The following is a 15,924-nucleotide window of genomic DNA, read 5'->3' as shown; positions in this document are numbered from 1 at the left end:
CACCGTTAAACCAGTGCATAAAAAAGGATCCAAGGAAGAGGTTTCAAATTTCAGGCCCATATCATTAATACCTGTCTTCAGCAAAGTATTTGAAGTTGTGCTGCTGACACAACTTAGTGACTATTTCTTGAAAAATAAGTTCCTAACAGACGCACAACATGGATTCCGAAAAGATCATAGTACTATCACAGCAATTACGGAATTTCTTCACAAAACATATGGTGCCCTTGATCAAGGAATGCAAACAGCTGGCATATTTCTAGACCTCACTAAAGCCTTTGACTCGGTAAACCATGAGTTACTTTTAAGCAAACTTGAGTCATACAATGTAAATGCTGCACCCATGCAATTGCTGGCTACATATTTATTTAACCGCAAGCAGTGTACAAAGCTGACTTACGAAATCAATAATCAGATCATTAATTTCCAGTCCAAATATGAGACAGTCACACAAGGTGTACCCCAGGGCTCAATTTTGGGCCCTTTCCTTTTCCTAGTGTACATAAATGATATAGAGCAACCTTTCAACTCCCAATTGGTAACCTATGCAGGCGATACCTCACTGTTGTTTCTTGGTAAACAAAATGATGAGTTAACGTTGGTAGCAACTGAGGGCCTACGTCAAATAACTACTTATTTCCAAGATCAAGGTTTGAAAGTTAATATCAGTAAATCTCAGTTATTGCCATTTAAACTTACAAACTGACACCAAACCTCTATCAGTAACATAGGTGGAATTGAAGTAGTGGAGACAGAAGGCTGCAGATTTCTGGGTATTCACCTAGATGAAAATCTAAGATGGGTAAACCATATCAAATTTTTATGCAATAAAATCAGCAGTTCATTACATGTAATCAGCCAGTTATCAAAAGTAGTCCCACATCAGACATTAAAAACAATTTATTATGGAACCATTTTTGCACAGATTAATTACGAGATAGAGATATGGGGTTGTGCTGCCGACATACATATGAACAGAATATTAATCCTACAGAAAAGAGCAATCAGAATTATCCATGGATTAGGGTATAGAGATTCATGCAGGGAAATCTTTGTTCATCATAAATATCTCACAGTCTACTCACTGTATCTTTACAAATTAATTATATTTTTTGTGACACATCAAAACAAAGCAACAAAGTGCTCTGATATGCATGCCTATAATACAAGAAATAAAGACTGCTACTACAGACAAAGAACAAAATTAAAAACAACACACCATAGTCCATGCATTGGTGGTCAAATATGGTACAACAGATTACCGAGCTCTATAAGGTGCCACAAAGGGAACTTATTCAAAGTGAAACTGAAATATTTCTTGATTGACAAGTGTTTATATTCTTCAAGTGAATATTAATATTAAACTAAAATAAATTATTGTATATATATATATATATATATAAAAAACAAAGATGATGTGACTTACCAAATGAAAAACAAACACAAACATACACACAAAATTCAAGCTTTCGCAACAAACTGTTGCCTCATCAGGAAAGAGGGAAGGAGAGGGAAAGACGAAAGGATGTGGGTTTTAAGGGAGAGCGTAAGGAGTCATTCCAATCCCGGGAGCGGAAAGACTTACCTTAGGGGAAAAAAGGACGGGTATACGCTCGCACACACACACATATCCATCCACACATATACAGACACAAGCAGACATATTTAAAGACAAAGAGTTTGGGCAGAGATGTCAGTCGAGGCGGAAGTGCCGAGGCAAAGATGTTGTTGAATGACAGGTGAGGTATGAGTGGCGGCAACTTGAAATTAGCGGAGATTGAGGCCTGGTGGATAACGGGAAGAGAGGATATATTGAAGAGCAAGTTCCCATCTCCGGTGTTCGGATAGGTTGGTGTTAGTGGGAATTATCCAGATAACCCGGACGGTGCAACACTGTGCCAAGATGTGCTGGCCGTGCACCAAGGCATGTTTAGCCACAGGGTGATCCTCATTACCAACAAACACTGTCTGCCTGTGTCCATTTATGCGAATGGACAGTTTGTTGCTGGTCATTCCCACATAGAATGCGTCACAGTGCAGGCAGGTCAGTTGGTAGATCACGTGGGTGCTTTCACACATGGCTCTGCCTTTGATTGTGTACACCTTCCGGGTTACAGGACTGGAGTAGGTGGTGGTGAGAGGGTGCATGGGACAGGTTTTACACCGGGGGTGGTTACAAGGGTAGGAGCCAGAGGGTAGGGAAGGTGGTTTGGGGATTTCATAGGGATGAACTAAGAGGTTACGAAGGTTAGGTGGACGGCGGAAAGACACTCTTGGTGGAGTGGAGAGGATTTCATGAAGGATGGATTTCATCTCAGGGCAGGATTTGAGGAAGTCGTATCCCTGCAGGAGAGCCACATTCAGAATCTGATCCAGTCCCGGAAAGTATCCTGTCACAAGTGGGGCACTTTTGTGGTTGTTCTGTGGGAGGTTCTGGGTTTGAGAGGATGAGAAAGTGGCTCTGGTTATTTGCTTCTGACATCTCTGCCGAAACTCTTTGTCTTTAAATATGTCTGCTTGTGTCTGTATATGTGTGGATGGATATGTGTGTGTGTGCGAGCGTATACCCATCCTTTTCCCCCCTAAGGTAAGTCTTTCCGCTCCCGGGATTGAAATGACTCCTTACCCTCTCCCTTAAAACCCACATCCTTTCGTCTTTCCCTCTCCTTCCCTCTTTCCTGATGAGGCAACAGTTTGTTGCGAAAGCTTGAATTTTGTGTGTATGTTTGTGTTTGTTTGTGTGTCTTTCGACCTGCCCAACGGTTGCCTCGTCAGGAAAGAGGGAAGGAGAGGGAAAGACGAAAGGATTTGGGTTTTAAGGGAGAGGGTAAGGAGTCATTCCATTCCCGGGAGCGGAAGGACTTACCTTAGGGGGAAAAAAGGATGGGTATACACTCGCACACACACACACATATCCATCCACACATATATACAGATACAAGCAGACATATACAGAGGCAAAGAGTTTGGGCAGAGATGGACATCTCTGCGAGTGTATACCCATCCTTTTTTCCCCCTAAGGTAAGTCCTTCCACTCCCGGGATTGGAATGACTCTTTACCCTCTCCCTTAAAACCCAAATCCTTTCGTCTTTCCCTCTCCTTCCCTCTTTCCTGACGAGGCAACCGTTGGTTGCGAAAGCTAGAATTTTGTGTGTATGTTTGTGTTTATTTGTATGTGCCAGCGCTTTCGTTTGGTAAGTCATATCATCTTTGTTTTTTATATATATATATATATATATATATATATATATATATATATATATATATATATATATATATATATATATATATCTGTGTGTGTGTGTGTGTGTGTGTGTAAAATCTGAATATTTGTAATAGGTACGATGTAACACCCAGTATTGTGCCTTATTAGGTACAATGGTACATTTGTATCATGTATATGTAATCACATATGTATATATGACTGTACTAAACTTGTAAAAAAATGCTATGACGTTTGCAAAAGACACCAGTTGGTGTCTCCATGCAAAAAAATACAATAAATAAATAAAAAAAGAGTTGGTATTTGGGGAGCAGAAAAACTTAGTGGTGGCAGACTGTGATAATATGGGGTATAATGCAATGGTATATTTTGCAGTATAACACGGAACGACAGAAATCAAACTTTGTGACAAGAGATTTAGATTGCAAGGTTCGACTTGTAGAAAGTGCAGATGTGCGTGTAATGGCACGCAACTGATATATCACCAAACCAATCACTTTCCAAGGTAATTGAAAGCTGAAACAGAAACACACTTAATATGTCATTAGTAACAGAAATCCTACTGAATGGACATGAAATAAAAATATAAATGCATTAATACATGATCAGAATATAATAGAGGGAAACATTCCACATGGGAAAAATATATCTTAAAACACAGAAGATGTGACTTACCGAACGAAAGTGCTGGCAGGTCGATAGACACACAAACAAACACAAACATACACATGAAATTCAAGCTTTCGCAACAAACTGTTGCCTCATCAGGAAAGAGGGAAGGAGAGGGAAAGACAAAAGGATGTGGGTTTTAAGGGAGAGGATAAGGAGTCATTCCAATCCCGGGAGCGGAAAGAATTACCTTAGGGGGAAAAAAGGGGTATACAGTCGCGCACACACACACATATCCATCCGCACGTACACAGACATAACTTTAATATTGATGGACCTTTGTTTAGCGTAGGAGGAACTTTTCTTGTCTTATTTATAAAACATAACTCAGTGACCAATACATAGTGCCTGAACTGTTAAAGTTCATGATGAATGAGTTCAGACTCCAAATTACTTTTTGCAGTTAATATCCACAACATGTACAAATGTAATACCTCTGCCTTGAAGTTTTATTGTTTTTAAACACAAGAGTTCAATTCAGTAATGATGGTGCACCAAATATACACAGTGACAGTCAGTGCTGGTGCCCTGACCGAGGATGGTTGGAACGTGCCACCGGGTTACTCTTGCGTGTTGAACTGTTTACTCCTAGTGTGAGTGTTTGTGAAGTGTGTAATCAGCATTGCATCCCACACTTGGATGACATTGTCATCATCCTGCACTATATCAGTAGTTGATGGTTCTTTGCTGAGATCATCCCCAGTAAGGGCTAACATCACCTTTAGGGGTGTGCTAATAGTTTAGTTGGTGGTCCGCCCCAATGCGCCCTAACACAGTGTTAGGTTGACTGTACCTTAACTGTTTTTAGTATGTGTTAATCACTGTCCAATTTTCTGGGTACTGACTCACTAAAACAGTAACACTATCTTTAGAAGTTGAGTCCACTAAACACAGTTCATTAGTTTATTATTTACTGTTCATGGTCTCTGGCCTCACCCGTAGATCTCAAGTATTTATAGTAATTCACAGTGAGGCAGCATATTTACAAAACAATTGTATGTCTCTTTGTGTAGGAACCATTGTCATACACTACAATGAAATTGGCTTACAGTCATCGATATTTTCTTACATACAACTCTATCCTGAACTCATGTATTCCTGTATTGTGTAAGGTTCACATTTTGTACAGGTTAGAACAACTCTGACAATGTAGGAAAAGATAGATTACTACTTACTGTAAAGATAGTATGCTATGTTGCAGAAAGGTGCAATTAAAAGACATTTACACATATGCTTTTGGCCACAGCCTTAAATGGAAAAAGAGAAACACACACCATTCATTCAACAAGCAAGCATACCTCATACGCACATGGCACCAACTCCGGCAGGTTGGACCAGAATGCAAGTGTAATGTGGGATGGTAGCGGCAATCTGGAGGAAGGGGAAGGGGGGGAGGGGAAGGGGGAGGAATAGCAGTATACAGGTAGGGGAAGAGAGGAGTGCTGTCTGGTGGAGTGAGCAGGGACTAGAATGCCAACATGTGCAGTGACAGGAGGTTGTTAGGCAGGATGGTGGGGAAAAAAGAGTGAAAAAAGAGAAGAGTGCAGAAAGAGGGCACGTGCATTGGCAGAAGGTGGCCAACAAGGTGTGTAGGAGATGGGAATGGGGAGGAAGTGAGAGGACAGAGAGTGTGGAAACTTTGAGTGGAGGGTGTCAGGACAGTATGTTGCCACAGACTGAGACCAGGATAATTATGGGTGCGGAGAATGTGTTGTAAGAATAATTCACATCTACTCATTCTAGAAAAGCTGGTGATGGAGGGGAGTATCCAGATGGCCCAGGTAGTGAAGAAGTCATTGAAATGAAATATATTACATTCAGCTCATGTTATGCCATTGGATGGTCTACTTTGCTCTTGGCCACAGTTTGTTGGTGGCCGTTTACCCTAGTAGACAGCTAGTTGGTGGTCATACCATTATAAAAAGCTGTGCAATGATTGCAGCAGAGCTGGTAAATAACATGTTTGGCTTCATAGGTGGCCTGGTTCCTAATGGGGTAGAAAAAAACCTGTGGCAGGACTGGAACAGGAAGTGCTGGGCGGGTGGGTTGGGCAGGTTTGGACCTAGGTCTTTGACAGGGATATGGTCCTTGTGGCAAGGGGTTGGAGTTGGGATTGTGTGTGAGACAGTGATGAATAGGATGTTGAGGACGTTGGGTGAGCAATGGAACATCACTTTAGGAGGGTTGGGAAGGATCTGAGGTAGGATGCCCCTCATTTCTGGGCATGATGATAGGTAATCAAAGCCCTGGCAAAGGATGTGGTTCAGTTGTTCTAGTCCAGGGTGGTATTGGGTGACAAAGGGGGCTGATTCTTCGGGATCTACATCTACATCCATACTCCTCAAGCCACCTGACAATGTGTGGCGGAGGGTACTTTGAGAACCTCTATCGGTTCTCCCTTCTATTCCAGTCTCGTATTGTTCGTGGAAAGAAAGATTGTCGGTATGCCTCTGTGTGGGCTCTATCTCTCTGATTTTATCCTCATGGTCTCTTCATGAGATATACGTAGGAGGGCGCAATATACTGCTTGACTACTCGGGGAAGGTATGTTCTCGAAACTTTAACAAAAGCCCGTACGGAGCTACTGAGCATCTCTCTTGCAGAGTCTTCCACTGGAGTTTATCTATCATCTCCATAACAGTTTTACGATTACTAAATGATCCTGTATCAAAGCACGCTGCTCTCTGTTGGGTCTTCTCTATCTCTTTTATCAACCCTATCTGGTACGGATCCCACACCGGTGAGCAGTATTCAAGCAGTGGGCGATTCTTCAAGTGAATCCCAGTCTGGCATCTACTTTACCGACGATTAATTTTATATGGTCATTCCATTTTAAATCACTCCTAATGCCTACTCCCAGATAATTTATGGAATTATGGTGATAGGATTGGGGGTGTGAGGGGAAATGGCAGGGAGACTTGTTGGCGGACATTTTCTGGGGCATAGTGTCTGTCTGAACCCTCAACATACTGAGCAATGGAGTTCTTGTCGCTGCAGGTATGCCATCCTCAGGTAGGCAGATTGTATGGGAGCAAATTTTTGATGTGAGAGAGATGACAGCTGTCAAAATGCAAGTACTCTTGGTGGTTGTCAGGTTTAATGCGGACAGAGGTTGTGACATTCGCCTGCTTTATTTCCTCGCTGATTGTCCTCGGTGTGGACATACTGCGAAGCTACACGGGCCAAAAAATGGGGGGTGGAAGTTAAACACTGACTACTTTAAATGATCTAGCCGACAGGTGCACATTTGCGTTCCACAGTTCTTTACTTTCACTGTTCACAACCCTCCAATAATACATAGTTATATGGCCAGTGCACTATTGTTTAACTTTCAATAAGTCTCATTAATAGGTTGCAAGCAAACATCAGCAAACTGCTCCAATAGTTTTTCTGTTGAACATCTACGAGCAGTAAAAACCTAATCACACAGATCTTGATATGTAATATGGTAAGTATTGAACAGATACTGTCATTGTTTTAGCACAGGGCCTATTACACTTATTTCAAAGTTAAGTGGACGCATTGTTGTTGATCTAACCAATACGGGTTCCTCGTCTGAAACTCTGCCATAGACTGACTGTCTTGGAACCAAAACACAGGCCCTTATATATCATCCCAATAATAGCCACTGAAATGTTTAATTTACAAAAATTATAATTAAAACACTCAATTAACTGAAAACATGGAAAAATTCTTTCTTTTTAACAGTATCTTCTACTGCAACGGTTAAGTCGGGGTATTTATTTAAATCTTGAAATTACAAATATTTTTATGCCAATAATACTTTTGACAAAGCTGTTAATTACTTTGGAATTAATAAGGGCTGCCTTTGCTAAGATGTTTTCAAATAGATCCCGATAGATCCTTTAAGAATACTATTAGTTGTTCCTCCAAAAGTTTATAATTAGTACAGTATTTACATTTGTTTATATGTCAACAATAGAATTTAAGTTACGAAACAGTTACTGATTTCACCCTATAACAAAATATACTAACTAGGAATAGTCAAAATAAATTAGAAAATCAATTGCAAAAATAAAACACCACAAAATTAGATCTGGTATTATATTCATTAAAACTGAGGGCCAACCTTTCTCTTTTATGAAAATGCAGATTATACTCACATATGTTAATGGTAATTAGTGAGACATGAAGAAAATGAACTTTAAGGATGCAGATGGCAAAACAAGAGGGGAAGTAAAAATATCCCAGCTTGCTTTGTCACATCTCCCCCTCATTGGATTGATCAGATAGATGTTGCAAAAAGCTAACTGGGCAATTCATTGACCACCAGTGGCCACAGAAATTGGGTTTAACAATCTACACACAAAAAATATTACGTAATAAATCTTATCAAAACTACAGTACATTTTTTTTTTTCATATTTATACTTGTACGAACTGTCCATATGAAAATCCCCATACAAAATATCTGCATACAGTGTATTGTACAATGGCACAAAATATCTACAAGTTATACGTTTAATAAAAATTAGGCATCTTCATCATAAGTGACATCCTTTTTGCTTAAACAAGGATTACATTCTAAGCTACACATCACTTTATACAAGTCCTGTCTTGTTAAACAAAATAAATCCTCATGGGTTCAAAAAACTAAATTACACTGTGAATTGCAGTTCATTTTCAGGCAGAAAATTTAACTCGCTCGATGTTTAGTATTTTTCACAAGCGCTTTCACACTTTTAATGAGCTTTTACACATTTTCTCTTCAAGTTGTCCGTGCCTTCAACAGGTCCAAGTGGCAGTTAGTAAGGAAATGCACTGCTATCAGTTCCCTTGGAGATGGTTCTCCTCAGCCGCAGTGCATGAAAAAATTAGACAAAGTACCGTACTTTGGTACATTCACTTTTTCTTCTAAATATAAGGAAAAAATGTTCAACACTAATGGCAAATAATAGTTATTACTTCATAAATAGATACATTACACAGTTCTCATAATCTCACAATAATTAGCACTAAAATTGACTATAGTATGAGAGGTGGTGAGTAGTAAAATTTTAAAATCACTACAGAACATTACTCTAGGTCATAACTGTCTGAAACAGGTTAAACTTGAGCGATTTGGGTTTCTTTTCCATTTGCAAAATAGCAAAAACTCAAGATGTGCAGTAGCATAGATTTACTAATCATTACACTATGAAAAACGAATAGAGTCACTGTCACATAACTGAACTACTACTCAAATCAAAATTAACGGAATGGAAGTTGTACCAGGTCATTGCCCCACTTCTCTACTCAACTCTGAGCACTACTCTCTTTCAAACAGAATCCTCACAAAATGTTACCAAATGGTTGACCTGTCAGAATATTCACATCAATCTAGCATCACAGTTATCAGTTAATCAACAAAATTACTTTTCTTCCTTCCAGTATCACCACTTTAAGCACATAATTCCTCGGAATACAAATAGAAGTTTTCAGATAACCTATAGATCCAATAAAGCAACATTATATGAGTTGTACCTCACTAACATTTTGCTCTTTCTGTTAAATTCTCATTTGCAGTTGTAGTGTCACGAAATGCACAATATAAACAGTACCCAATGTTGCCTAGTTCAAAATTACATCATCAGTACAGTTACACCACATTTGTTTGTATACAGTCACCGTCACATAACGTAATTACTACTCAAATCAATATTAAGGGAATGGCAGTTGCACCAAATCATTGCCCCACTTCATGTCTGTCAGCTCCATTATTGTACTTACCTTTCTTATCTCGTTAACTAGTAGAATGCATTCTCAAAAAATAACCCTACTGCAGAGACAGGTTCCCTAACCATTAAGATCCTAACATTATTAATTATTTTATTATTTCATTATTACCTCATTATCTAATAAATAAGCACTTGCTCTGCTTATTCAATGCAAAATTGATTGTACTGAAAAACTCTCCACAGTAACAGACCCTTATGTCAAAGCAAACTTAACTCTCATTACTGCTCAGACAGAATTATCACTTAGAAAAACAATTATTTCACTGTATTCCATCAAATTGCTTAAGATTCTAGCCTGAAGGGCAATATACATACAAATCTTGCTTATACATTCCACACATTACTCCAGGCAACTATGATTGAAGTTGTAATTCCTTAAGGATACAGGGTACTTACAAATGGTGGAAAAATCGAAATTTTTTTATGACTTTATTAAATTCTGTAGTCTTTCATCATTACATTGATATGTACATTATAGGGTTTCAAATGAAAAATGACTTATATAAACCAAATTTTAAAGTTATGGTCATGTACGCCGCCATGCCCCCTTTCTTTCTGCTACAGAAACCGGTATTATTTCGAAAGAACTGTGAACTTTCTGTTTCCAGCGATTATACGTATAGACTGGCCCTGACGTCATTTTTGCGGCTCCAACATCTCTGGGCTGAAGTCACGTGAATGTTGGCAAAACATGGTTGTTTCGTGTTGCGCTTATGGCTGTACTCAGCATTTTGTCGGGGCAAATGGCATTACATTTCACGTGTAAGTGTTTCTATGATAGTGCAGATGCGTTTATTGAAATCTGCTGAAGTGACTTTTATATGTTTTATACACTTGAAATAGAGTATCACGTAAATTAAAGTGTTGAAAGTGGTGCCTGTAAAGTCAGACTCATACTACATTTTGGAAAGTATCTGTGATAATTCGGTTACAGAAGTAAGTATAACTGTTTCTCGTTCCTACTCATAGGTTCCCTAAGGATGAAAACCGAAGGCAGCTTTGGATACAGGCTCTGAAGCGGAAAAACTTTAAGCCGTCTGCACATACGCGCCTTTGCTCGAAACACTTCGAGGAGAAATGTTTTGATAGGTTAGTTATTATTTACAATGTATATTTATAATTTGTATTTACAATGCCTGTCATTTTTAAACCCAATGTTTTTATAAGGCTAAAACTGGAGGGAATTGGCTAAGTAGTGATGCTATCCCGACACTTTTCGATTTTCCGGAGCATAACCTAAGCTCCGTAAATCACACTCTAGAAGGCGTTCGTTAGATGATGCCTCGTCTTCTGAAATCTGTGCTTCCAATGCCTGTAAGTCTGAATGTTCTTAGAATGTGTGTAACAACTGCGAGTTAGTAAAATAATATATTAGAATAGAACTGTAGCACGTTACGTTAAGTGCCATTTCGGACATGCTTCGCCCACAAATTATACCTCAAAACATGCATTTTTGCTTTGTTTACAATGACATGCGATATGGAAACGAACACCCCGAAAAACAAAAGTTTCAGGTATATTGGGGACTTTTCGAATAGCGATTTGTGTACTCCTGGCATAGCAGAAAAAGTGATAGATGTGGCAAGATGGCAGATTAGCATCAAAGCCAGAAAGTTAAAGAATTTGCAGCGGTCATCTCGTGGGATGAAGAAGAAAGTCTTGTCTTTGAAATCTTTGATAAATAATCTTGAAAATAATCGTGTTATAAATGAATCCCTGGCTAATTTACTAAAGGCAAGTATATTTACAATGCCTGTCATTTTTAAAATGTGTAACTGATTGCAGGTTGGAATACTTATGCTTAAATGATGTGGCTTTTTGCTATCAGATGCTGCCACCTGGTACTTCGGAGTTGCTCCAACGTGTCAGTAAAGGTAAAGAAGCAAATATGTATCCAGCAGCTCTTCGGACCTTTGCTCTAACACTAAATTTTTACAGTAGCAAGGCATATAGCTATGCAAGGAAAAATTTTAAAACATCACTGCCACATCCATGAACATTAAGAAAATGGTACAGTGTTGTTGATGGGGATCCTGGCTTCAGTAAAGAAGCAGCAATAGCGCTTAGAATAAAAAGTGAAGAACTCATTAGCAAAGGTAAGAAATTGCTTTGTGCCATGTCATTTGATGAGATTGCCATAAGGAAGCATGTTGAATTTTGTGGAAATAAGTTTATTGGTTACATAGATTATGGTACAGATCTTGACAATGACAATCTGCCTGTTGCAAATGAGGCATTAACCTTCATGTTGACTGCTGTTAATGGTTCATGGAAAATTCCAATTGGCTACTTTTTAGTCAATGGCCTGGGTGCTGTTGAAAAATCAAACCTACTTAAGGAGGCATTGAAATTTACATATGATGCTGGAGTAGAAGTAATTTCTGTTACTTTTGATGGTGCTCACGTAAACACTGCAATGGTAGACAAGCTAGGGGGCTGTCTTTCAACGTGCAGAATGAAATCTTTTTTTAAACACCCTCTATGTAAGAATGATGTTTGCATATTCCTTGATCCATGTCACATGTTCAAGTTAATACGCAATACATTAGCTGGTAAAGGTGTCATTTTTGATGGAAACAGAAATCCAATAAAATGGGATTATGTATTAAAATTACATGAGCTGCAAAAAGTGGAGAAACTTCTGGCTGCTACAAAAGTAAGAACAAAACACATTGAGTGGTATCGTCATAAAATGAATGTAAGGATTGCTGTGCAAACATTTAGTGGTAGTGTAGCTAATGCTGTAGAATTCCTTGACAAAGATTTGCAACTAGCTGACTTTAAAGGATGTGAACATACAGTTAAATTAATAAGGACAATGAACAACCTTTTTGATTGTTTCAATAGTAGGAATCTCCTGTCCAAAGGGTATAAATCACCTCTGTCAATGCAGACAGCTGGCCATATTTTACCATTTCTTGATGAAGTGGAAAAATATATTCAGGAGCTGTGACTTGAGGCTAATGGACCATCTATTTTGTATACTAACAGAAAGACTGGTTTCCTTGGCTTTCTTGTATGTATACAGAGCCTAAGAAAATTATATGCTTCCCTCATAGACAGCTCTCAACCAAAACTAAATTTCTTGCTTACATATAAATTGCTACAGGACCACATAGAGACATTTTTCAGCTCAATCAGAAGATATGGTGGTGATAACAACAATCCCACAGCAGCTCAATTCAAAGCAGCCTACAAACGATTGCTTATCCATCAGCAGGTAAGAGGGTCAGAGTTTGGATCTACTTTGGATACTGCAGATTGTTCCATTCTCAGTGTATCTTCTGGACTGGATGTGATGCAATCTAACCCATTTACATCAGTTATCAATTGTAATTCAGAGAAGTTAGGCCTAGATGTTGCATCAGTCTCTCATGATCACTCATACAGCATTCCTGCTGTCTCATTTGAACAGCTGTCAAATTATGTACGGAATGTTGTTGCACACATAGCAGGATTCATTGTGCGTAAATTGACTAAGTCAGTACATTGTGTAGAATGTGCAAATTCCTTGTGTGGGGCAGTGGACAGTGACATTGGACTAATCAGAAGAAAGAATGTGGGAGGTTTAGTTACACCTTCTGCTGACATTATTAAAATTTGCAAAGCAGCAGAGCAAGCTTATCGGTTGCAACAGGCGAAGGGAATGTTGCAAAAGAAGAATGTTATGCTTGTTCTTGTTTCATGTGCTATGGTAGATGTTGATTGTAGTGTTTTTCAATCTATCAACAAACATATTATGGACTTTGAGCCCACAGAAAATCACAGAAATGCTCTAATTAAATCAATTTTATTTGAGTATTTTAAAATTAGAAATCACCATTTTGGCAAGTCTGTGGCAGAAACATTCCAGAAAGATTGTGTGAGGAGTTTATACACAAAAACTGTGCTGTTTAAGGGACATTAAATATTCTATGCCTGATCCCTATTACATTAGAGTTAATAATTGCCAAGGTTATGTTGTTTATTATTATTAATGTTTGAACCTTGATGTCTACACAAAGTACAGACAGAGGTATCTGGAGTTCTTCTAAGTGCCCATACTGCACCCACAAAGCCTTTTTCAATATATGTTTGGACTTTACTTCTGTTTTCAGACCAATTGGATTCATTTCTTTTATGTAAACCTAGATATTCTTTTGCTCTTAACAGAATATATATTTATGTACTGTCTTTTATTTTTTGTTCCTTCTAGGTCTGTATGTTGTGTTGTTAATTTGTTTGGGCCCTTATATTTTTACTAGATTTATTCTCTTGTCAGTGTCTTCTATATCTTTTTACCTGTTAAAAATTGTTCTGCCCTCTTAGAATATAGGCTTAAGAAATAAATCTGTGGGAAAATATTGTGTTGTAAGAAAGAAAATGTGAAATAAAATTTTGTAAGAAATAAAATAATGTTGTGAAATAAAATATTGAGTTAATTTTTTCTGAATATCCATTTTTTCCCAAGATATGTTAGTTTTCTTTGAACACTTGCAGCAACTGAGAAAAAAGTGTAATAAATTTAAAATGAGAAAAGCACTTGAAAGAATCAACATTTATTTCTTTTCATGTTATCTATGGAAACTCAAACACCCAAAAGTTGTTTCACGTAATAATTTAAAACAGTTTCTTGATTCTTAGTCAACTGTAGTTGGTGCAATGGATTGTGTTCACTTTGGTAAAATGTGTCTGCTATAGATACATAATAACCACCAGGTAGCAAGGATTTGTCAGATGAGATTGTAATACAAAATTCAGTAGGCTCTGAGTGAAGCATGTACAGGTACATATATTTCATTCGTATGCAACAACTTTCAAAATTTGCTAAGGAACTTAGTGAAAATGTGAGATTATGCATGGTGTTGGCAGTGCATGTTTGTAAATATCATTGGAGTGTCAAGCACAAACGTATTTCTATTACCTCAGTTGTTACTGCAATGGATAATGTTCACCTCTGGCAATATGCATCCACTACAGACACCAGGTACTAAGGATTTGTTGCATAAGCTTGCAATAAGCAATTCAGAATGCTGTTTGATTGAAGCAAGTACAGGTATATATATTTCATTCATATGCAACAATTTCCAAAATTTGGTACAAAACATCATGATAATGTGACATTGGCAGTTTATGAACTCAGCAGAAAACAGACCTCACTTTTCAGTGTAAGAACAACTTTTCCTATCTTTAAAGGTTACTCCTAAGGTAAGCCTAAAATTTATGTTAAAAAAGTGAGTTTTTAAGCTCTAGGTTGACTAATTGTCTTCTGCTGCATTTGTAGTAAGCTATTCAAATTGTTCACAAACTGCAATGATAATCATTATTATGTAATTAAAGGGGAGTTTTATTTGATTTATGCCCACATGATTATTATGCAGAGGCAAGGAAAAATTTCCTCATGATCCCACACAGTGTCAGAACAAAATCAGATCACTGTACAGGTATTATTTTTCTAAAATAAGAAAGAGCCCCTATTCTTATTGTACTGAGAGACTGCCAAATGTTTTCGTTTTGGCAGATGAGCTCCAACCTGTTTGTGCCCTGGGAAATAGCTCTTAATCTGGATGAGGGTCAGTACAGTTTTGCAATATTAGGAATGGAAAGTGGCCCTCAGTTTTCTTAAAAAATTATATACTGTCACAGTTCATTGTGGGAATTATTTTGCAGTTTGTTTCCTCACAGAATTACTATCTTAAGACAGAAGTTGACAACAGTGTTTTAACCTTGAAAAGAGTTTTCCTTGAGTTTGTTTTCATCAACTGTGAAGAAATACCTGTAAAAAATTAAAATCATTGCATAATCTCTTGGAACTTTTAATTTATGGCCTGCCCTGGTTAAATTGATTGCTGTAACGACTGTTTCAGTTGAAATTTTGTAGGTGTTTCTGGAGCCATAATTGACATCTTTTACGGTGCACAATATTCACTTTGGTATATGGATTATTCGTTTTGAGGCACTTAATAGCCCACAGGTAGCAAGGATTTGTATATTCAAGTGAGATTATAATAAGGTAAGAGCACCTATACTCGACACATTAAGAGAATTTTTTCTACCTTCTAATACTACTAAATAAACGTAGGCTCCAAAATTATTTTCTGAAACTTCAAAGTCTCACCTTTCATCTAAAACACTTTTTTAAACTGATAGTTTAAACTTTTGTAAAAATATTGGGAAATGAACCTTTGAAGTGTACCTAAAACTGATACTCTAAAATGGACCTGCTCCTAAAGTCGACAATTTTGGCACCTATAGTTGACATAATTCCCATATCCCATTTTCTTTTATAACTGACTAGAGCTCAAAACGCGGCGA

The sequence above is a fragment of the Schistocerca americana genome, chromosome 4, assembly GCF_021461395.2.
Source record: "Schistocerca americana isolate TAMUIC-IGC-003095 chromosome 4, iqSchAmer2.1, whole genome shotgun sequence".
Taxonomy (NCBI): Eukaryota; Metazoa; Arthropoda; class Insecta; order Orthoptera; family Acrididae; genus Schistocerca; species Schistocerca americana.
Note: the sequence above shows the minus strand (reverse complement) of the source record.